At 38.4% G+C, this 25,373-nt stretch overlaps 1 protein-coding gene across 1 annotated transcript in view; it reads right to left on the bottom strand.

The window, feature by feature from the left end:
* LOC126474759 (protein BANP-like) overlaps positions 1-25,373 on the bottom strand; it is a 197,184-nt gene that overhangs the window by 164,567 nt on the left and 7,244 nt on the right. The window lies entirely within an intron of this gene.

Genomic DNA, 25,373 nt, shown 5'->3' with positions numbered 1-25,373 from the left:
AGTATCTTTCAGAACACCAGATTAGTATTACAACTGCTGAGCAGATAATGTTCCCTATGTGACAGATCACACCCTAGGCTTAATTCAACACAATTTTAGATTTCCACACAAAGAACATGCCTTCATGCGTTGTTGTCCATGGTACTATTCCATAGCTGACCCTATCTCTGGCATGGCACCAGCACAAAGTTATTGGCCCCACATCACAGCAGGCGGCCATGTTTTAACACATCTGTACTGCCCCCCTCCCCCTCCCCCGACAAAAGGCTTCCATAGATTACTCCATAAGAAATTTTCTGACTCATTTTGCTGGCTAAGCTAAATCTTGAGCATCACATGATATTTCCTAAAAAAAAATAGCCTGTGACACTACATATCCAACCACACCGGGAAAGGGTGAAGGGTGTTGAGATCATTTATTTACATTGAGCTTGTACTGCTTCTTGCTTAACTTATGCCTTTTTAATATTTTACTATCAAGACTTTGTGTGACACTTAACACACATTTCAACACTACCCAGGTTGTTACATTCTTTTGAGAAAAAGAGAAAACAGGAACTTCATTATTCCCCTTTAGTTTATTTTTGCTAGCTTTGTATGTGCATTTTTCAGATTATTTTTCTTTCAAATTTATTTTTCATCTCCTGTATGAGGAACCATATTACACACCATTTCGGAACCTGTATGAGCCCATTCACTTACATTCCTTTACATTATAATATACAACTCTTTCATTATTCTCCTGCAAAAATTATCATTATGATTAATGCTGTTTTCCATTTGGAGAATGCTTTCAGAATACTGTCTCTTTATTTTTTTTATTTTTTATTTTTTAATAAAATCTGATATATTACCTTCATTCAGAGAGTAAAATACTCCTTCATTACTCATAATATCTGATGGGCCTGTGTCTTATATAAAATGTATTCTATTCCTTATAACAGTACAGGTCATCTCATCCAAGAGTCCATCTTATCTAGGCAAAGGCCACCTCATCTGTGAATGCACCTACTCCCTCAGCCCTCCTTTTTTAAAAAAATTATTTTATGGTCGAGGCCATCCCTTCTCTTGGTTCACCTTGCCTATCCCACTGCCCTTAATGCTATTTTGTGGAGTACTGAACTCCTTGTCAACACCGTTTATTTTGCATCACATCCTCCTATGTAACACTATCCTTAAATTATTTATTTTGACCTTCAATATTTCATATTCTTCCACCCAATAGGCTTACATTGTTGTTCTCCTTTTAAGCGTTCTGTGTTACCTTCCAATCAATGGAGTTGCTTTGTAGTAATACCAAACTCCTTCCCTCCTGTTGCTCGATTTACTGTTATCTGTACATTTAAGATGTTAGCACATCATTCGATTACTTCTAAGGGACTGGGTTATTTTTCTAGTATCTCTCCCCCCCCCTCCCCCCCCCCCCCCCAACTCTAATAAAACAAAAATATATGTACACCCCCACTTCCTTTTGGAAGGGGCCCAAAGAAATAGTCTGCTGTCAAATCATATAATAACCTAGATATTTTTGGGTACCACTTGTATCTTGCACCTGAATTAATTTTCTTTACTTTTTGGCAAATTCTACGAGATCTAATTATATTAATAACCTTTCTACTTAAGTTCTTAAAATAGGAAAACTTTATCATATGTTTAATACATTTTCTGATACCAAAATGTCCATACCCATTGTGTATACATCATACTAAGTTGGAACCTGTCTTTTAGGGAATACACAATTTCCAGTGACTGAAATTTTCATCATTTCTCCAAAACAAAAGTCATTAGGAATTTTCCATAAGTTTGTTTCTTTACTTGGCAAAGCTTTTTGTTGCACTACTACCCATTTTTCACTAAAGTATGTCAGTTGAGATATTTTGTTTAAACTCATCATCTGTATTTCAGATGATCTGTATTTCATGAAATTCAGTGCAAAGATGGACCCAGGTCCTTCCTATTTTGTTACTGTACTCATTCCTAGTGGCAGTTACACTAATGTGTCTGGCACTACACTCAGAGATCCCTTTGTTTAGTGTACACCTATTTCATATTCTTGTAAGAATAATACCCACTGGTTCAGATGACTATGTAGTAGTCTACTTTCCATTAAGAACACTAAGGTCTGATTGTCTTTGTATGTCTCCATCTTCAAACCAAGAACACTAAGGTCTGACTGTCTGTTTATACCTCCATCTTCAAACCCCATATCAACATTTGAAATTTTTGTACACTCAAAATTATTGCCGGTAGTTCCTTTACTGTTGCTGTATAATTAACTACATGTTTTTTTAAGCTTCAGCTGGCCCATGCTATGGTATGAGTACCTAACTCTTGGTCTCAGCAACCTTGAAATAATTAACAAGTGATTCCATAATCTGATGCATCTCTAGCAAACTTGAAAGATTCATTCATATTTGGATGTTTGAGTGTAGGGACTTCAACTAATGCTTGCTTAGAATTACTGAAAGATTCTGAAGTTCCTTTTTCCCAACTCCAAACTGCTCACTGTTGTAACAAAGAAGTCTCGGATCATTCATTGGTTGTCCTTTTAAAATCATTTCTAGACTCCAGCTAGCCATAGAAACGAGTGCAACTGTTTCATATTTTGAGGTTCTGAACATTCCGTTATTGCTCTTATTCTATCAGTGTTGGTTTATATACTTTCAGCTCCCACAGCGTGTTGAAGAAATCTAAGTTCACTTATCCCAAAATGTGATTTAGATAACTTGATAGTAATACTATTTTCATAGACCTTACTCAAAGTTCTGTTAAGTAAATTACCATGGTTGTTCCACGTTTTGGAAATTAACAACATATCAGCAACATAAATTGTCAAATCTTTCAATAACTCATTATGTAGGGCTTCATCGAGTGCTCAATAGTCCGCCTCAATACCTGAGCGATCAGTGCGATGGAATGCCATGCAAAGGGGCCTGGGTTCGATTCCGGCTGGGTCAGAGATTTTCTCCGCTCAGGGACTGGGTGTTGTGTTGACATCATATATATCGTCCCCATCAACATGCAAGTCACCAAAGTGGTGTCAACTGAAAAGACTTGCACCATGCGACCGGTCTACCTGACAGGAGGCCCTAACCACCCGACATTTCATTTTTCATGAACACCAATAGTGCAATATTTAAACCAAATGGTAGTACTTTAAATGGGTATGAATTTCCTTCAAACAGGAAGGCAGTAACCAGTCTGGAACCTACATGTAGTTTCACACATTCTGTTTCATGTGTCAATTCCACACTTTCAAATGTAGAACTAACCATATTCCTCCCATGGTTTCGCTAACAACTAGTAATGGATTATCAGGCAAACTCTTCCTCCTTTCAATTATTCCATTATCTACCATTATACAAATTTCCTCTTCTACCACCCATCTTCAATTTAAGGGAACAGGGTACGGTTTACAAAAGAATGGTGTAATAGCTTTCATTTATTTTACACACATAATCACCATGTACTCCAAGTTTGTCCAAAAATACCTTTGGCACTTGGACAGAATTGGAATACCTCTTGTTTCTTTACATCATTTAACACCTTCGACTCCTGAGATTTTTCTCCATTTGCTCCAATGATTCTATATCACTTAATAACATGGATTCTTTTTCAGTTAATACTGAATGTGTTGCTAATCTCCAAGAGGCATGACAGACTGTTTGGTTCTCTTCCCTCATTACTTTTAAACAACACTTTATGCATAGGATTTCCAGTGTACAACAATATTTCTTCTTTTCTGAAGTCTAAGTTAACTTTATAAGTAATCAACCAGTCAATGCCTAAGAGTATCTCTACTTTTATGTTACATACTACTAACAAATTCAATTTTGTAGTCCTGTCTTCCTCAGCTGCGTGTAATATTACAGTATACTGATAATTTTTACTTTATGGACCATTTGACTACAACTGAATGAATTACAATTTTCATGCCACATGCGTTTCACCTTAATTTTCTGCAAGGCATCTTCAGTAGCCTGGACTATGTGCATATTTTTGCTATTTTGTTTACATTTTAGTCAGTGTGCCTATAGGTTATAAACAGTGGTGGTGGTTTGTTTTTGCTATTACGTGGTAATACCTTGAACTGTACTTACAGGTTACGAGGGCAATTCTCTACATATTATGCTCCTGTTGCATTTTTGATGTTGTTCCTCTTCTTATAAATGCCAATTTGCGTTTTTTCCCCCACATTTCACAGCACTATGAACTGAACACTAGCGAAGGGGGGTGGGGGGGGGGGGGGGGGGGGGGGGGGGGGGGGGGGGAGTTCTTTTTTCTGGTTGTGTGAGGGACGATTTTTAACTTATCATTTCTTTTATAAAGTGTAGTAGGGATCCTGTGCTGATGTATGTGTGTGTGTGTGTGTGTTCATTTATCACATGTTTGTTTTCAGTGGTGGCTTTCTGAAGGTGGAAGTTTTCTTGCATCTGTATAAGATGTTTGTCATGGTTGCTTATTCTCATTATTTTCATTTCTTGTTTCATGTTTGTAGGATGGTGGTTATGGTGTTTTAAATGTTCTGCAAACGTGGAATGGTTTGTTTTGTACTTCCAATTCCTAATATGTTCTTTGTATCGTGTTTTAAAATTCCTGCATTTCATGCCTATGTGTACTGCAACACAACTTTGACATTCAAGTTTATATATTCCTGATTGTTGGAAATGTCCCTCTGGGTAGCTGGTTGGCTTAGGTGTGGTTGGAGGGTTTGCCTAGTCTTGTATGCCACTGAAAAGGCCTTGCAGAAAATAGAGGCGAAATGCGTAAGGCACAAAAACTGTGTTTCATTCAGTTGTAGTCAGATGGTCCATAAAGTAATACTACTAGCAAAATTTGCATAAAACAACAGTCACCAATTTTGATTGGTAACCTTGCTTCCCATTTAATTACTTTTCCTTTGGTATCAGTTATTTATATTATATATATTTATCTTATATATACTCCTGTCACTGATAATTTAGGACACTCATCGGTGGACTGCAGTTTGGTTAAGAATTCTTGTGATATTAGTGATACCTCACTGCCTGAATCTATGCAAAAGTAAATTTTACTGTTAAAAATTTCTCCTGCTGCTACTGATTCATGTGGTTCTTCTTCCTCTGTAACTTCTTTGTGCAAAAGATACTTTCTTGTTGGTATCTTGCATATGAAAGCAGTGGGTTTTCTTACATAATATCCTTATGTTGTGTTACAACATTTCAGTCCTGACCTTGGTCCCTACACTTGTATTCTTTCCAATAACTGGGCATCTGTCCTATTTCATCAACATATCTTGATATGTTATATTTGTCACTTTTACAGCCACTATGTTTCCAGCTTGATTGGATACAAACATGTGATGGCACATTTTGTTATTCCTGCTTACTTTTATTAATCCTCTGTTTTGCAGCATTATTGACCCTGCAAAAATTAGTTTCTTTTCTTTTCAGAAACCTATTTGAGTGTTGGTTGCTCTCATGTGCCTCTTGAGATCTGTTGTCCCTTGATATGAATTCCCCTCTTTCCGTATTTAAAGAATCTAAACCTCCAATGATAGGTAAATGATTGTTTACTGTTGACCAACCTCCATACCATACTTCTTTCTAGCAAAGCAAGTGAGTCCCTCAACAGCACTTTTAGTAAATTTGTTTCCTCAAATCAGTTATCTAAATGTCACTCTATATATTTCTTATAACTCCCCCAAGAATTGTTATGATATTTAGAGTTAAGCTTTCTTTTAAAACTTTCTTGAAAGTTGTCCCATGATTTGAATTCTTCTGAACATGCAGTACTCCATTCAGCCGCATCTCCTGTCAGATAACTCAGTGCAAAATCTATCTTTTTGGAATCCTCCCTCCTTTGAGGTAAGACTCATGAGAATACTTGTAAGAAATACATGTGGCATTTGCCTCCATCTGGTTTAAATTTAGGGAACTGCTTTGCAAAATTTATGCTGCTTCCTAACTGAAGCTCTTCTAAGAGGTCATTTGATACCTCACTGCTATTGAGCCTTACGCTTTTTTCTAGCTCTGCCTTTGTTTTCTCTATCTCACCCCACAATTTATAAAACTCTTGTTCTGTCTTCAAAGCATCTTCCTCTGAATGAGATGTGTTAGTGAACATACAATTTCATTTGTCATATCTCTGATCAACTATACCTTTTACATTTTCCTCCAAAGTAATTTCCTCACCAATCCCCAAAGTCTCTAGATGTTTTTGCATGTCTTTCACCTAATCATGTGTGTTCTGGAGTTGACATTCATTGTTTGAACTCATTTGCACTGAAGTATTATTAAAATCTATAAGTGTTCTTGTACCTCATTCTGCACTAAATGACACTATTTCTCACTTTCTTCTCCGGCCTCCCATTTATAAGAATCTAATGATTTTTATATGACTAAAATGCTATTGTTTGTTTCTACTTTCTTTTGCCTCGATTCTCTGATATGGGCATCTATATCTTTTTCCAGATTTTCTAAATTGGCCTTTGTATTTTCTATGCTAGCATAAAACTATGTTTTGGAATAGTCAATTGTTCTGCTGAACTCATTTGTGTTATCATGTATTCTTTTGCTTAAATCCTCTCTTTAACTCATTTGTTAATCCAACAAGGAAATCAGCGAACCCTATCAGTATTTCTGATGCCATGTTATATGTTGTTATTGGCATATAATCACAGATACATAATATTCTCTTAAGAATTAAGTTTTTGTTTAACCACAGATTCTCCCACTCACAATGTCACTATCATATACAACTCAATTTCCTTTGTAAATAAATTATATTTAATACTGTTGACTACCACAACACAGCACTCAAGCTACTAAAAAAACTTGTTGAGCTCTTTAGCAGATGAGCACACAACTGGACTGCAGCTGTGTGGGTTGTCTAGTGTTGGTATCGTGGAGCAAAGTCTGTTAGTCTCGTGGCATAGATTTCCCGACAAGCAATGAAAGCAGGGACAACTGCTTGCAGACAGCAAGCTGCTCGGTCAGCTGCTCCCACTTCATCACTGTCTGTGATTCATATTTCACTAACTGTCATCTTCACTATTCTTTGTATTTTACTGGTAATTCAAGGGAGTCTGAGGCTTTCACTTTTTTCCAACTACTAATAAACAATTCTTCTTGATTTCACTCTACCAAAGTAGAATTTTCTTTTTAAAGACAATATTATTGATGTCAATTGTCAAGGGCGACATTTTCCTAGAAAATAAACTGACACTACGCAGCATGCTATAACTGAGTTTCGAATTCAAAGAGTTCATCTGAACACAGGTATCCTGTCCTTCAGGATGACAATGGCAGACCACACTCAGGCGCTCCAATATCTGCAACAATCTGACACTTTGGGTTCACTGTCATCGATCATATTCCATACGTTCTTGACTTGGTCCCATTCAATTTTCATTTGTTTTCACAACTTAAAGAACACCTTTTTAGGACTTCACATTGATAGTGAAGAAGTGGCGCAAGCAGAGGTGAGGTTGTAGCTCTGTCGACAAAATCAAACATTCCACAGTGACAGTATCAACAAACTGGTCTCTCATTGGGAGAAAAGTGTTTGTCACCAGTATGACTATAGTTCAAAAACAAAAAATGTAGACAAGAAGGATAAATATGTAGAATGTTAATAATGTTTGTTTTATTTAAAACATTTAAGAGTTTTCACATAAAAAATTCAGAGGCATTACTTTTCAGCAGGCCCTCACATTTAATCGATGTGATTGTGTCAAGCAGCAAACAACTAATATTGTATTCAAACATTACAGGATTGCTTTTCCTATGCATCTGCATGTACTTACGTTTTTCTACATTCAGTTCAAGCTGCCATTCATCACATCAACTACAAATTTTATCCCAGTCATCTTGTATATTCTTACAGTAACTCAATGACAACACCTTCCTGCAGACCACAGTGTCATCAGCAAACTGCTGCACATTGCTGCTCATCCTGTCCATCAGATCATTTATGTATATAGAGAATAAGAACAGCTCTAACACTCTTTTTTGAGGTAGTCCTGGCGATACCCTTTTCTCTGATAAACATTCACTGTCAAGGACAACATACTGGGTTCTATTATTTAAGATGTCCGCGAGCCACTCTCATATTTGGGAACGAATTGCTTATGCTCTACCCTTCACTAAACGCATGCAGTGGGATTCTGTATAAATGCTTTCTGGAAATCAAGAAATATGGAAGCTGCCTGTTGCCCTTCATGCATAGTTCACAGTATATATTGTGAGAAAATGGCAAGCCGAGTTTCACATGAGCAATACTTTCTAAATACGTGCTGATTTGTGGACAGAAGCTTCCCTGTCTCAAGAGAATTTGTGATACTCGAACTGAGAAAATGTTCAAGAATTCTGCAGCAAACTGATGTTAGGGGTATTGGTCTGTAATTTTGTAGGTCCATCTTTTTACCTTTCTCATATACGGGGGTCATCTGCACTTTTTTCCAGTTGCTTGTAACTTTTGTGCTGGGAGAAAGATTTGCAACAAATGCTAAGAAAGAGGTCAATGCTGTAGATTGTATAAACACTGTAAAAATGAACTGGGTTTACATCCAGACCTGACACTTCATATCCTCTCTGCTTTGACCATTATCAGTTAATTTACATCCCAAATAGCAAAATTCATCTATTACTTTTAGTGTGCCATTTTCTAAACTAATTCTCTTAGCATCACTTAATTTAATTCAGCAACATTTCATTATCCTTGTTTTGGTTTTGTTGATGTTCATCTTATATTCTCCTTTGAAAATACTGTTCATTCTGTTCAACTGGTCTTGCAAGTCCTTTACTTTCTCTGACAGTATTACAATGTCATCAGCAAACTTCAAAGCTTTTATTTATCCTCCCTGAACTTTAAATCCTTCACCAAATTTTTCTTTGACTTCCTTCACGGTTTGCTCAATGTATAGACTGAATAACATCGGGGACAGGCTACAACCCTGTCTCACTCCCTTCTCAATTACTGCTTTCCTTTCGTACCCCTCAACTCTTTATAACTGCTGTCTGGTTTCTGTACTACTTCACTCCCTGTATTTTATCTCTCTGCTACTTTCAGAATTTCAAAGTGTCTCCTGCTGTCAACATTGTCAAAAGCTTTCTCTAAATCTACAAATGCTACACACAGGGTTGCCTTTCCTTAACCTATCTTCTAAAAGAAGTCACAAGGTCAGTATTGCCTTCTTTGGAATCCAAAATTCTCTACTGCAAGTTCGGCCTCTATAAGTTTTTCCATTCTTTTATAAATTATTTGCGTCAATATTCTGCATCCATGACTTATTAAACTGATAGTTCAGTAATATTCACACCTGCCAGCATTTGCTTTCTTTCAAATTGGAATTATTACATTCCTCTTTGAAGTCTGAAGATATTTCACCCGTCTCATATCTTGCACACCACATGAAATAGTTTTATAATGGCAGACACCTCCAAAAATATCAGTAGTTCTAACATAATCTGTCTACTCCAAGGGTCTTGTTTTGTCTTATGGCTTTTTGTTCTCTGCCAAATTCTTGTCTCAGCATCATATCTCCCATCTCGTCTTAACCTATTTCCTCTTCTCTCTCTATAGCATTGCCTTCAAGTTCATTTCCCTTGCATAGCCCCTCTAGATACTCCTTCAACCTTTCTCCAGTGATATTCAAGGATTTCGACTGGCCAGTGTCCTTTTACCTTTAGATCCTCTGCTGTCCTCACTATTGGATCACTCAAAGCTACATATCTGTCTACTACTTCATACTAGTTCTCCATCTGAGCTCTTTACAATCTTACAGATGCTTCTCTTTTCTCTAAAGGCCTCTTTGATTTTCCTGTAGACGGCATCTATCTTTTGCCCAGTTATATGTGCTTTAACAGCCTTGCATTTGTCTTCTGCACATGCCTTCTTAGCCATTTTGTACATTCTGTCATTCTCATTTTTTAGACACCTGCTTCATTTTTACACTTCCTTCTTTCATCAATTAAATTCAATATCTCCAGTGATATTCAAGGATTTCTACTGGCCACTGTCCTTTTATCTTTAGATCCTCTGCTGCCCTCACTATCTGATCTCTCAAAGCTACCCATCTGTCTTCTACTTTATTCTTTTCCCCTATTTCAGTCAACTGTTGCCTAATGCTCCCTTTGAAACTCTAAGCAACCTCTGGTTCTTTCAACTTACACAGGTCCCATCTCTATAATTTTGCAATTTCTTCAGTTTTAATCTACAGTTCACAACCAATAAATTGTGTTTAGAATCCACATGTGCCCCTGGAAATGTCAGGCAGTTTAAAATTTGTTTCTGAATCCCCCTCATTGCCCTTATCAATCAATTGGAAAACTTTCAGTGTCTCCAGGTCTCTTCCACATATACAACCTTCTTTAATGATTCGTAAACCAAATGTTAAAGATGATTAAATTATGCTCTGTGCAAAATTCTACCCTGCCTCTTTCATTACTTTCCGCCAATCCATATTCACCTAATTTTTTCCTCCTCTTTCTTTTCCTACTACCAAATTCCAATCACCACCACAATTAAATTTTGTCTCCCTTAAATATATGAATAATTTCCTTTACCACATCATACACTTCTTCAATCTTGTCGTCATCTGTGGAGTTAGTTGGCATATAAATGTGTACTACTGTGGCGAGCATGGGTTTCATGTCTATCTTGGCTACAATAATGTATTCACTATGCTGTTCGTAGTAGATTGTCTGCATTCCTACATTCTTATTCAGTATTATGTCTATTCCCACATAACCCTTATTTAATATTGTATTTATAACACTGTACTCACCTGACAAGAAGTCCTGTTACTCTTGCCACCAAACTTCAGTAATTCCCACTGCATCTAACTTCAACCTTTCCAGTTCTCTTTTTACATGTTCTAACCTACCTGCCTGATTAAGGGTTTTAATATTCAATGCTCTGACCTGTAGAATGCTAGTTTTGTTTTTCCTAGTGACAACATTCTCCTGAGTGGTCTCGGTCTGGAGACCCGAATGGGGGACTATTTTATCTCCGGAATATTTTACCCAAGAAGACGCTACCATCATTTAACCACTGCTGCATGTCCTGGGGAAAAATAATGTTGGTAGTTTCCCCTTGCTTTCCGCTTATTGCGGCCCATCTTTAGGAAACACATGTTTCTCTGGCCTCCCCATAGATACTACTTTGTTGTGTCTGTATCTACAGTAAAGCTAACTCTATCGTGGAGGCACACACGCCTCTCTGCCTCGGCAAGCTTCATGGTTAAATCTCACATCTTCAGTATCTTAAGTATTATTCTTTCTATCAAGTGGGTGTTTAAACACACTTTCACACCTCGTTTTTGTCTTTGATTATTGTCCTTTCTGACTCTGTAATTTTATTAGTTTGGATGTGTATGGGCACAGAGTGCGGCAAGTTAAGCCTCTGGCTATTGAACAGCTACTTCGCTGTCTCGACAGCAGTCTTCACTGCTGAAGATATCTGTGGTAACAGGTTTTCGACCATGCCCATCATTCAGTCAAACGTTGTCAGGAGCATCCCAAGTAACCGACATGCTGGCAACGGGAACTCTCATCTATAGGTTCTCCACCTTGGCTGCAGTACTCACCACTAGTGTGAGCTGGAACAACTTTTGCTTCCCTGTGCTGTCCACTGTCACCATCATATTTTAGGATTTCATGTGCACCAATGTGTAGAACACAGATCCAAAGTCTTCAAACTTTCTTTGAAGTGATAAAGCTGCAGCACAAAAAACTGAGAAAGACACCTTTGCCCACTTTGTCTGGAGGGGTGTAGAACAGCCACTGTTGTGTAGCCACCTCACTCATTATACTCTCACAATTTTTCACAAGTGTGAAGGCTGACCCTGACTAGGTCTTTTTCTGCAGATTTTACTGTGTGATAAGCTGCAAGAACTGCTTGCAGTTGTCTTTGACCTATGAGAAGACACATGGTGGTCTCAGTTCCTTCTGCTGAGCAGTTTGTGAGCTGAAGGTGCTAGAGCCACTCTATCATCTGCTGTGGCTGTTGGCAAGTCAGCAACCTCGTCAAGTACTGTATAGGTGCCACATGAATCACTACACTGCGACTCGACACAACCCTCTGCAGCTTATGAATGTCGTTCACTTGCCTGGCTGGCTGCAAGAGTACACCAATCTCGCTCGTCTACAACAATCCTTGTCCTACGCCCCTCATTGGGACATGGGTTGTTGGCAGCAGGGTGCTCCTTCTTGCCTTCTCTGGCACTCAATTTGGCTGGCAATTGCGGCTATCTTGAAGACATTCCCTGTTGAGGTGGAATTGCTTAATCTGCATATTCTGCTGTTCTTCCCATTGATGAGCCTCACCGAACTTCACCACAAGACACTGGTGTCAGTCAGAGTCTAGTGGTTCCCACTGATGTGCTGGAGAAGGATGGAGCGGAGTGTGGAAATGAACCAGGGCATATCAGACTAAGATCTTCTGCCACAGCTTGGTTGTGCGGGTGAAATGCCACACACTTTTTCTCTTCTTGTGCAACCGTCCTCTGTGACTTAGCAACAGGTGGAGCAGATCATGAGCCTGGCCTCACAGTTCAGCTTCTCAGCTCCAAATTGGTGATGATGATGATGTCAAGCTTCCAGGGAAAACCCATTTGTAATTAACTCTTCTGGGCTACCAGCTCCCTTCCAGTTAGCCAACTTACCAAGTGTATTCTCATTCCTCTCATTTCATCAAATGATGAGGCTGAAGTGTCATCTGCTAGGTTAGCAGACATCTCCACTTGGTTCCTCCTTGCGAAATATGTTTGCCTGTGATGAGACACAGTTCCGCAGAGCTGTGTAATATAGGAGGAGGAGCAGTGACTTTTTTCAGAGTAACTGTTCTTCTCTCAAACCTAAATCATCCTTCACTGAGCCCAACAGGTCTCTGGTCTTAGTGGGTGGACAGAATACACTTTTAATATTAAATTTCTTTAAAATTCTACCTATTTTTGACGATATGCTCCCCGCAAAAGGAAGGAATGCCAACGATTTGCTTGTATCTTCCGTTGGTTTCCGCAAAGGTCCAATCTGTAGAGCACGACAATTCTGATTGTCAGTATAACCATTCTGCTTGAACACAGCGTTTAGATGATCCAGTTCTTGTGTAAAACTGTCTGCATGTGAGATGGCGTAAGCTCTTTTTACCAATGTATGTAGGACCTCGTTGCGTTGGTACAATGGATGACAACTTTATGCACGAAGATATCGGGCTGTATGCGTGGGCTTATGATAAACACTATGTCCTAATGTCCCATTATCCCTCCTGTAGACCAAGACATCTAAAAATGGAAGTTTTCCATTCTTTTCAACTTCCATTGTGAACTTAATATTGGGATGCAGGCAATTAAAATGATCTAGAAAACGATCTAGAGCATCCCTCCCATGTGGCCATGCCATAAACATATCATCAACATATCTCCAGAAGCAAGTTGGTTTTATGAATGCCGTCTTCAGTGCCATGCCTTCAAAATCTTCCATAAACAAATTGGCGACTATGGGGGATAATGGACACCCCCACAGCCACTCCGTCAGTTTGTTCAAAGTATTTGTCATTAAATAAGGCTGTTGTGCCTGTTGCTAGAGGGCAGTTATTTTCGCACATGCACGGTGGACATATGGTTAGTGTATAAAGGAACCACCGCGGTGTGTTTGATTTCAGTTCCGGCGAGATAGTACGATGGCCTACTCACGTGAAGATGGCGGCCAGGTGACAAAATGTTGTGGCTGGAGACCCGATATGAATACAACCACTAATAAAGTTACTTCCACTTTTGGAAATTGTTTTCCCCTAAAGGTAACTCAAATCATACAGAAGACAAAAAACAAACCATGGATCACACAAGGAATAAAGATATCATGTGGTACAAAAAGGAGACTGTATGTATTATCTAGGAACAGCTCTGATGTCAGCATTGTAATGTATTACAAAGAATAGTGCAAAATATTGAAGCATGTAATCCAGTAACTGAAGCAGCTTTATTATGAGAAAAAGATAAATAGATTAGGCAACAAAATAAAAACTTTATGGGATATAGTGAAGACATAGAGACAGGTGGGGCCAAAAAGGAAGAGGAACAGATAGCTCTAAAAATAAATGAGACACTGGTAACAAGTGCATGTAGTGTTGCAAACCTCTTAAACAAGTACTTTATTTCTGTTACTGACAGCTGGGGTTATTAGGTTCAGTGAACAGTGCAATTGAGTATTTGAGACAAGTCTTTAAAAATAACTCGAGTAAAATCAAAATGACACACACATCTCCCAAAGTAGTAGGTAGCATCCATCATAAAATTCTTAAATTTTAAGTATTCTAGTAGGTATGATAACACATTAACAAAGTTAATCAAAGAGTGCTCATGCGAGTTGAGTTCTATCTTAAGTTATTTGTGTAATCAATCTCTTATCAGCGAAAAATTTCCAGACTGGCTAAAATATGCTGAAGCTAAGACTCTTCACAAGAAAGGGGATAAGGAGATACCATCAAACCATCAACCAATTTCATTTTAGCCGGCGTTTCCAAAAATATTTGAAAAGGTTGTGTTCAAGTGTCTCCTTAAGCATGTGACTGCAAATAATATATTGTCAAAGTCACAGTTCGGGTTTAAGGGTTCTGATATAGAGAAAGCTACTTACACTTACAGTGAGAATGTAATTAATTCATTAGATAATAAATTAGAGGCCACTGGCATTTTCTGTGAGCTATCAAAAGCCTTTGACTGTGTGAACCACAGAATACTCTTAAGTAAATTAGAATATTATGGTGTCAGCAGCAATGCTGTGAAATGGTTTGAGTCTTACCTAACTAACAGGAAATAAAAGGTGTTGTTGCAAAATACCTGCGCAGTACGCAGTCAGTCTTCATCTGATTGGGAATTAAGTACATGTGGTGTTCCTCAAGGTTCCATCTTAGGTACATTGCTTTTTCTTGTGTACATTAACGACCTCTTGTCTATTACATTGGCAGATGCTTTCTTGGGTACGCTGCTTTTTCTTGTGTGCATTAATGACCTCTTGTATGTCACATTGCCAGATGTTAAGTTTGTTTTGTTTTCAGATGATACAAACATTGCATTAAGTAGCAAGTCAAGTGCAGATTTAGGAATAGCTGCTAATTAAATTTTTACTGACATCAATAAATTGTTTAAAGCAAATTCACTGTCATTAAACTTTGAAAAGGCCCACTACATGCAGTTCAGAACCTGTAAGAGATTTCCTTCCAGCATATTTATAACATATGAAGACATGCAGATCGAGGAGGTTGACAGTGTTAAATTTCTGGGATTACAACTCGATAATAAATTCAGTTGGGAAGGGCATACCACAGAACCACTTAAGTGCCTAAACAAGTCTGTACTTGCAGTGAGAATGATGTCAGACATAGGAGATATAAATATTTAAAAACTTGCATACTCTGCTTTCTGTCATTCTATTATGGCATATGGGATCATATTCTGGGGCAACTTATCAAACCGAGCAAAAGTTTTTACAGCGGAAAAAGCGTATAATTAGATCCATTTCTTGTGTAAATTCAAAAACATCATGTAGAAATCTTTCAAGGAATTTGTAGTCCAACCACTGCTTCTCAGTACGTTTATTCCTTACTGAAATTTGTTGCAATTAATATATCTCTATTTCCAACCAATAGATCAATACATAGTATCATTAGTAGGAATAAGAACAATCTACATAAAGACCAAAAATCATGTACCATGATCCAAAAAGGGGTCCAATATTCAGGAACACACATTTTCAATACATTGCCAGCAACCATTAAAAACTTGTTTCAGATAAAGCCTAGTTTAAACAGAGCTTGAAAGACTTTTTGATACGCAACTTCTCCTACTCTATACATAAATATCTTAACTAGGATTGCTAGACCAGCTTCAGTAAAAATGTCTGTTAGATTTCAGTTTTGACAGCATTTGGCCACAATAGTTGAGATTAGGTATTTTGTGCGTGATAAATTTACTAAACTTGGGTAACAACGTTTCATGCTGACAGTGCATTAATTAATATTCGCAGTTTACTGTAATGTATTCACCTATTTTGACAATCTCCTGACAAATGATCAGGGTAGTATGTACTATATACAAATGTTTTCTGTTTTTGATGATATACTTTTTGACATGTTCTTCACCCAAGAGAATCATCTCCTTTTTTGAGTCTATGGAACGAAAACTGAATCTAATCTGTACATGTTGAATGGCTTTTACACAATGTCTTATCTGGCTTTGGATTTGGTGTCACTAATATTTCATGTTCTGTTACTAAATATTTTGATCTTCGTACCACACAATCTAAACAGAAAATTCTTTCATGGTTTTCCTTATATTCCAGCTCTCTGAAAGTGCTGTCAAAATTTATATTTTGTCACACATACATTCTGTATTGTGAAACTTAAATCTTCACTGGGCTATGATTTCCTTTCCCATAACTATGCAGCAACACTGAGGTTCCTTTTCAATATTTCCTTTGGGTACTTTTTCTAACACTGAAGCCTCTTTTTTGTTCACAGTAGATTCACCTAAAGACTGAAGGCTAGTATTTAAAGAATCCAGTGACAGATACGATGTGAATTCATCTTCACTTAACACCTTTTCTGGGAGTACCTTGCACAGCTCAGGCAACACCTGCTGTGGTTGACGTGTTTTGTGATATTTTCTTTGTACAAATGCTGTAAATTTTTCTAGCTAATAATTCTTTACGACACTTGTTTACCATTCCATCTTGAACATTCCACAAATTCTTCTGTACTATTACATGATCTTCTTTTCTAAATGGATTGCAACAGTACAGTTTTGACTGGAAATCCATTTTTCACGAACTACAATTGAATACTACTCACAGTACATGAACGCTGCAATTTGTGTAAACAAGCCCGACCCTTGGAACAAGCTATGATGAGTGGTTGAAACAAGTGTCTCTGGCTGTCCACAACAAGAAATTTTCACCAATTTGTCAGAATAGAAGTGACTGCTATTGTCTGCTGTTCTGAAAAAATCCAGATACAAAACTGCATAGTGCATTTTATTAGCGAATGAGGTAGACGAAATAAATTTTTTGTCATGATGCCTTTGTTGTACATCTTGATATTTATTTATCATTTTTTAGCATCACGCTGGAGCATTAAACACACACACACACACACACACACACACACAAAATGTATCAAAATGGATGGCGCAAACTTACACAGCTGAAAGTACACGATAATAGAAGCACAAATGTCAAGTGAACATGGGCCCTAAAACACATACGTTAAGAGCTATGAGATACTCTTGATTTTCAATATTGTGAAACAAATCTCTTCTACTGCAAGTTCTTTGATTTCCATGTTTTGGGAAGTGGTAGTATGGACCAAACAAGAAAAAAGTGTCCAGTAAACATGTACTCTAAAATGCATACCTTAATAGCTATGAGCACCTGTTCATCTTCGGTACTTTGGAACACAACTTTTCTAATGAACAAGTGCTCATAACTTTTAAGGTATGCATTTTAGGGCACATGTTTACTGGACATTTTTTTCTTGGTTTGGTCCATACTACCACATCCCAAAATATGGATCAAGCAAAGAGCTTGCAGTAAAGAGATTTGTTTCACAATATTGAAAATCAAGAATATCTCACAGCTCTTAAGGTATGTGTTTTAGAGCCCATGTTTACTTGACATCTGTGCTTCTATTAACGTGTACTCTCAGCCACTAAAGTTTGTGCCATCCTTTTTGATGCAACCTGTATATACACATATGCGAACATTCTTAGAAACCAACCATGCTGCATACTGGTGTAAGACTCTGCTCATTAGCTTTTCGATTATACAAGTTTCATTGCTGCATCTAGATTACAACCAGAATTATAGTCATATATGTTGAGAGAGACATGTAAATTTCACTCAACTTTCAAACTTAGTAGATCTGTAACTTTCTTCACACTTGTCATTTACCTCTGTAGAATGGTAGTTTTCCATCTTTTATCTGGATCACTGAATGTATCAAATTTGAAAGAAATCTGAGTGAGCCGGGTTAAGTGGTGGGTACAATTGACATAGAATTACTGCCGCCCCCCCAGTATTTTGGAGTTGCACAATTTTCCAGTTTTCCACTTTCTCAAGAACTGTTTAAACTCCTTTTTTGCTCCCTTGTTTCTCAAATGAAAAACATATATTTGTGATTCCAGTGGGTTAGGCTTTTATTGGTACCTTTCTAAGTAAGTCTGCCAACTGTTTCTCCCCTACTGCATCAAATTCCTTGCCTTGTGCAGTGATGACAAAGTCATCAGCATAGACAAAACTTCGAGTCCCTTCGGGTAGGTGTAGATCATTTCTATAGAAGTTTACAAAGACAGAGCTAGAACACTTACTTGAAGAAAGTCATTTTCCTGTTTCCTCCATCTGCTTCTCTGGCGTTGGAATTCTCTAGCAGATGATTTGCTTCTTAAGGAGATTTTGGACCATACAGGTTAAGAAATAGTCTTTTGTTAAATGGCAGAATTTTCCTAATAAAACATGATGGTTCACAATATCATAGGTAGTTATCAAACCAATGAAGGCAGCTTCTTCAATAAGGTTTCTAGCGTACCCATCTTCTAGACTCTAGGTGTTGGGCATGACTTGGGTTGTTTGGGGGAAGAGACCAAACTACGAGGTCATTGGTCTCATCGGATTTGGGAAGGCTGGGGAAGGAAACCGGCCATGCCCTTTCAAAGGGACCATCCCGGCATTTGCCTGGAGCGATTTAGGGAAATCACGGAAAACCTAAATCAGGATGGCTGAACGCTGGATTGAACCGTCGTCCTCCCGAATGCAAGTCCAGTGTGCTAACCACTGCGCCACCTCGCTCGGTGTTGGGCATGACTGACTGACTGATTGATTGGGATGTGCACATTTTTCCTGCCCTATAGATTGCTTGTTCTGAGATTAGGAATGGGTTAATCTTAGGATTAGCCTTTCTAACACCTTGTAAATGTGGGATAACAGAAAAATCAGCTGATAGCTTTTTGGGATGCTTCACTCTTTGCCAGTTTTAATATGGCTATGACCTTAGTTCTCCTCCATATTTTTGGAATTTCACGGGATTGGACACTGTTAATCAACAACTGTATCAGCTTTTTCTTTGTGACCAAAATCTTTAATTTGCTCAATTCATACATCATCCAAGCCAGCTGCCTTCACTCATACTACATTCCCATAAAGCCAAACCTAATTAGTCTAACATGAAAGGTTTGCAAAAATCTGTTTTTTTAAATAATGTTGTCTTACAATTTTTGTGTGCTTTGGTGGAAGTAATTGGTTTGCCATTTAATAAACATTAATCTATTGCTCCTCTTGAGCTTGGGATACAGAAGACAGCGTAGCTTGTGCTGTCTGAAGAGTTTGCTCACTGCAATGTTTATAGTAGTATTTTAGCATGGCAGTTGTTTCAATTTTCATTCTTAACAGATAGCTTCTTCTGCAGCCTCTTGGAATACCTGTCCTTGAGTAGTATTTTACAGTGTCCACAAAGTCTGCATGTTCCCCAGGTTTGGAGGGACTGCACTAATCTATTAACTGAGTGTAACAGATTTATCTTTTCTTTTTCTTACTACAGCCTTCTCAATTTGTAACTCCTTTTACAACAAACTTGTTGAAACTGTTTATGAACATTTCTTACCTCCTCGATACTATTCTTTTACTCATTTCACATTCTTCTTTTACTCATTTCACATTCTTGACAGCTGTGCTTCATTCTGGAATACACAGAACATCACAGGCATCCTGACTCGGTTTCTACATTCTTCTATAAAATATTAAAGAGTTATTGTTATTCTATATTCGAGGGGTTTCTTAAATTTGGCATATATAATAAATAGATTTACTGTAAATTATTGTTCCTGCGTAAACCTTAATAACACGTTTTCTGTTTAAAAACAGTTGTTTTAACTGTATTGATATCTTGGTTTGACAATCTTAGAAGCTGGTTCAATATATCTTCAACAGAACTACTCGATGTTGCTACCAACAAGAGAAGAATTGCCATCATGATCACCAACTTCTGAACCGGATAGGCACCAAAAGAAAAAGATATTTGTCTACCTTTTAAGTCTTGGAGGATATTCTGCAATAAATACACTAACAAGCCAAAAAATTATGACCGCCTGCTTAATAGTATATTGGCCCACCTTTGGAATACAACAAACAGCAGTTCTGTGTGGCATGGATTTGAGATGTCCTTGGTAGGTTTCCTGAGGTACATGGCACAAGATGTCTATGCACAGGTCATACAGATCCCACAAATTGAGCCGTTGGTTTGTGGGTGCAGAGCCGGTGCTCAATAGAGCCTCTTGTTTCATATCAGGTGAATTCCTTGGCCAAGACATCAATGTGAGTTCACTACCATTCTCCTCAAGCCACTGCAGCATACTTCAGGCCTTGTGAGATGGACAGTTATCTTGCTGGAAGATGCCACTACCATCAGGGAAAATATCAAGGGTGAAAGGATGCAGGTAGTCCACATTAATGTTCATGTAGTCCAATCATAGCGTCTTTCAGCTGCTTCTTCTGCTTTTGAGTAGTACATTTCAAAAAATTTCTCAGCTCGAGCTTGTTGTCAGTTTCTTTTCTCAGAGACACTTGCAAATTTCTTTTGTCAGCCTACGTCATTCATCCTCTGTAAACGCCGAACAAATTTTAGTCTTATTTTCCTTATAGTTATTATTTTTCCCTCTCTACATATATTTTGATGTACTTCATCATTGCTTCTTAATTTCCAATCTTCCATGCTCCTCATGGGAGCTAAAATCTCTCCCCCCCCTCCTTCTTCTTTCTAATATTCTTTTCCTCTCTAACATTTCTAGTTTGGTGTAATCCTTTGTTAGTTTCAAACATGTTACTGCCCCACCACGACAATGTTGCACTTGGTGTCCTGTGACTGTTATCGGAAACACGCGGTGGCTTTACTGTAAACAAGTGCAGTGCTGACTATGGAAGATGCCTGGCACTGTGAATAAGGTAAAGATAGTTGTGCATATAATATCAACTGTTTCAGTATGTCCTCATAAAACATCTCAATAAAAACTCATGCTACACCTACCAAAGTGCCCTCACTCCCAGGTGAGCTTGGTCGAGTAATACAACATTTAGTTCATAGGACCAAAATATTTAGAATCTGCAAAAAAATTAAGGAGATTACAAAAAAATGTGGATAAACTTAGAACACAGTTGTTTTCTAAGAATTCTTAAACGCATTGCACTCAAAGAAACTAAACTACATACTTACAAAAATTTGTAGGACTATCACGACAGTGCTGCGTTTGCACATGTGATTCACAGTGTATACAGGATTGGAAATTACATTCATTTGGAGACTGTTTTTTTAGAGAGAAATGAAGTATGGACAACTACAGACACCAGCAACCAGTGAAAAACATGTTAAATTTGGGTCTTAAGTAGGATTTGAACACAGATCCTTGCCTTTTGTGAGCAGAGTTCTTCCTAATTTCCCTATCCAGTCACAGCTCAATTCAGACAGTACTGCTCTTTTCCTCTCCATATCATGCAAAATCTCTCCCTAATGTCTTGCAGGACTGGAACTCCAGAAATAAAGAATGGATTACCCACTGGCCACCGGAAGTTTTTAGAGTGAATCTTTCATTTGTACACCCAGTTTGAAACTTCTACAGTCAAAATTCAGCTCACATTTTTTAGTTATTCATCTCATCAGTGATGGGACATTAAAGCTTAAAAACCTTATTATAATCTGAATGTTCACTCCCAGGCTGAAGTTACTGTATCCAGTGATTTCTTGTTGGTATTTTCAAGCAACACAGCTGATTTTCGTACAATTTCAATTCTGCATGTACATACATCCTCAGCAAACCAGAGTAAAGTGCATGGTAGAAGGTACTTAGCAAATCAAAAGTTAGGGTTGCAGAGTGACTACTTAAATGCCTTTATGCATGTTCTAGTTGCTTATAGTCAGCTACCAATCTCTGTTTCAAACACTACTTTTGTGCAGATATTTTTTAACTTTACAACCTTATCAAACACCTGGGAGCTGAGATGAGATAGGGGAGCACATTTTAATTAGGAGCACCTTTCAGTAATTTGAATTTCTCACCACTGAAATTAGGGGCACCTTTCAATAATTCGAATTTCTCACCACTGAAACCTATATTTGCTTGGTCAACAAGCAAACAGTTCACTCAACAGGACAATAGCTGAGATTGGGTTCCTCTCAATTATAATCCATAATAGGATTGCTACTGAATCAATGCTGCTTCATGGGGATTAAAGAAGCATCCGACTCTACCTATGTGCTTTGACCCATGACATCATCAGTATGGCAGAAATGGTCGTTCTCAGCGTCTCCAATATGGTGCCTATGATGTCGCTACATACACATGGTAACAAACACAAAATACAAATAAATAAGACAACAACATGTCCTTTCGAAAATACAATCCAAGTAACAGGACAACTGCAGGAAATTGGTGTTTTTAGGTTGGGGAATATCACAATCCCAAAACACAAAAAATTTACCACATTCCTCTACAACAACAAAATCCACAGGAATCAGACACTTTCCTTGACCTATATAGTTCAACCACAACTGTCGACATCATAAAACCAATACCAACAACAACGAAAATTGTAATCAGACATTTCCCTTGACCTATGTAGGTCAACCACAGATAACGATACCAAAACACAAACACCTACAGCTACAAAAATTGTAATTGGACATTTCCCTTGACCAATATAGATCAACCACATTTGATGACACCAAATCACCAATACCTACAACTAAAACTATGGAAATAGGAACTATACATTTCCCTTCACCTATGTAGGTGAACCACACCTAATGATACCAAAAAACCAACACCTTCAACTAAAAGAACCACAAACAAAATAAATCTCCCACAACATCCACAACCTACCAACCCCAAACCACCCATGTCAGCCCCCCCCCCCCTTCCCCCAAACAAATAGCGCCAATAAATAAAAACCACAAAATAAACAAAAATCAATCACACCTTACAAATCAACAACAACTGCAACCAAAAAGGTCCTCTACAACATAATCATAAAACGATCCCCCCCCCCCCCCCCCCCACACACACACACACCACCACCACCACTACCACCACCACCTAAATCCACAACAATTACCCACAATCCCACCCCCACTCCCCATACCAAACCCGCTCAACGAACCACCTTCGGCCTGTACATCTTATCCACAGTCCTCAGAAAAACTTGAAAGATACAATAATTCCCAGGAACACCCATCCGCCAGCAATACTCATCTAATGAGACTGCAGGTTACAAGAGCACCTCTTCCCACTCCCTATGACTGAGTTAACTGATCTCCAAAACTCCCCTATTGTATTAGTACATGCCCTAGTTTCATAATTTTTAAACTCTTAACTATGGGTAACAACTAAATGACCAAAATCCCTCTTCCCCAAACCCCTATAAGACAACAAAGCATCTGAAACTACACTATTCCCTTCCTCAATATACTCTTCAATCAAATCCACCAATTCCCTCTTCGTACAGCCCTCCAAAACCCTGAAAACACAGTAAGCTTAACCACCCCCGCCCTCGAAATAATGGCCCCCACCCCCTACACCCACAAACCAACTGGAGACTTACCCCTCCCATACTTCCTCTTCCCAAACTGCAACTCGTCAACCTCAACCACCACCCCTGACCCACCCAACTTACCCCTATACTTAACATAGTCAGAACACACTTCCCTACAAAAAGAAAACCAGCCTAACACAGTTCTCTCACTCATTCCAATCTCATGTGCGCAAAAACTAATCGAGGACCTATAACAGAAACAGTATGTCAGCAAAACAATCTCTCTTGTGGCCAGCCTAGGTTTCTTGAACCATGTACCGCATTTAACGGAGTGCCAGACGTTACCACGCTGACACCACTACATGTACCCATCCGTGGTCCAAGACTCACAGCAAATACTGCACTTCACAATCTCAGCAGTCAGTCCAAACACCTGGACGAATTTAATAATGGACAATGTGGCCTCCCTCATCTCCGGCAGCAACATAGCACTGTTATATTTAATTGTCATATCCATACCTAACAGCAGATGCCACACAATACATTAAACGTTTTACTGCACCACAAGCAGCAGACCAATAACACCTAACGAAAATGCCAAACATATAAACAAAAAAAGTTGATAACTCCTTGAAAAAACTTCCAATGCTTAAATCTCGAACTACAAACACTCCCAACGACTTCACTCACTCATCCAACACCAAACCTCAAATGAACCCAATAAAGCACATTACACTCAGTCCCCCCCCCCCCCCCCCCCACACACACACACCAGAGAGCATGGCACCATCAAACACAACCAACTCATAAACGCCATCCCATACTGACATCCCCGCCAGCCAGAACACCCTTACGTCGCGGGTCAAAGCAGATGTGTCAAATCAGACACTTCCGTTGACCCATCGTAAAAAGTTGAAGCCAAATTCTGTGTTCAATACTGAATTTTTGTTACTTACTCATGTCATATAGTCAATGGCTTTTCCAGTAAACTTTCATCAATACAGAAAAAAATATAAAATTTAAATCAGAAATTTGTGCACTGGACAAGAATTTTTTTCCTTTGGTAAACAAGCCTAAACTAATTAAGCCAGTTCTATTTCCATTCTCTATCAGTTTTGCTACATTTAAATCTATACATTTATTGTGGGCATATCAGTTAATAAAACATGCGTGTACTTGATTTACAAATAAATAGAGCTATTGTGACTACGAAGTCTTTCGCGATGGAGTCCTTGCATAAAAAGTTCTCGGTTTACTTGCCGCGTCAAATTTGGATAAAATCCCAAGCTTTTGATGACTACCTCCGTCATCTTCGTCAGGGGTAAAACTGACTGTCGTGGACCGGTGAGGCTTCCGCTTTTATAAGCAGTGGACGGCTTCTCATTGGCTGGATGACGTCACGGTGAACCGATGCGATGATTGACGGAACAGCCATGGGTTCGCCACTGTCACCAGCCATAGCTAACTTCTTCATGGAGGATTTCGAAGAACGAGCGTTGAACAGTGCTCCCTTACGCCCATCCTGCTTCTTCAGGTATGTTGACGATACATTTTTAATCTGGCCACATGGCAATGAGGCACTGCAGCAGTTTGTTGAACATTTGGTCTAATTAAGTCGGGTGATGCTGAGGGAATTAGATTAGGAAATGAGGCACTTAAAGTAGTAAAGGAGTTTTGCTATTTGGGGAGCAAAATAACTGATGATGGTCGAAGTAGAGAGGATATAAAATGTAGGCTGGCAATGGCAAGGAAAGCGTTTCTGAAGAAGAGAAATTTGTTAACATCCAGTATTGATTTAAGTGTCAGGAAGTCATTTCTGAAAGT

The sequence above is a fragment of the Schistocerca serialis genome, chromosome 1, assembly GCF_023864345.2.
Source record: "Schistocerca serialis cubense isolate TAMUIC-IGC-003099 chromosome 1, iqSchSeri2.2, whole genome shotgun sequence".
In the NCBI taxonomy this organism is placed as follows: domain Eukaryota; kingdom Metazoa; phylum Arthropoda; class Insecta; order Orthoptera; family Acrididae; genus Schistocerca; species Schistocerca serialis.
Note: the sequence above shows the minus strand (reverse complement) of the source record. Positions and strands in the feature narration are given on the sequence as shown.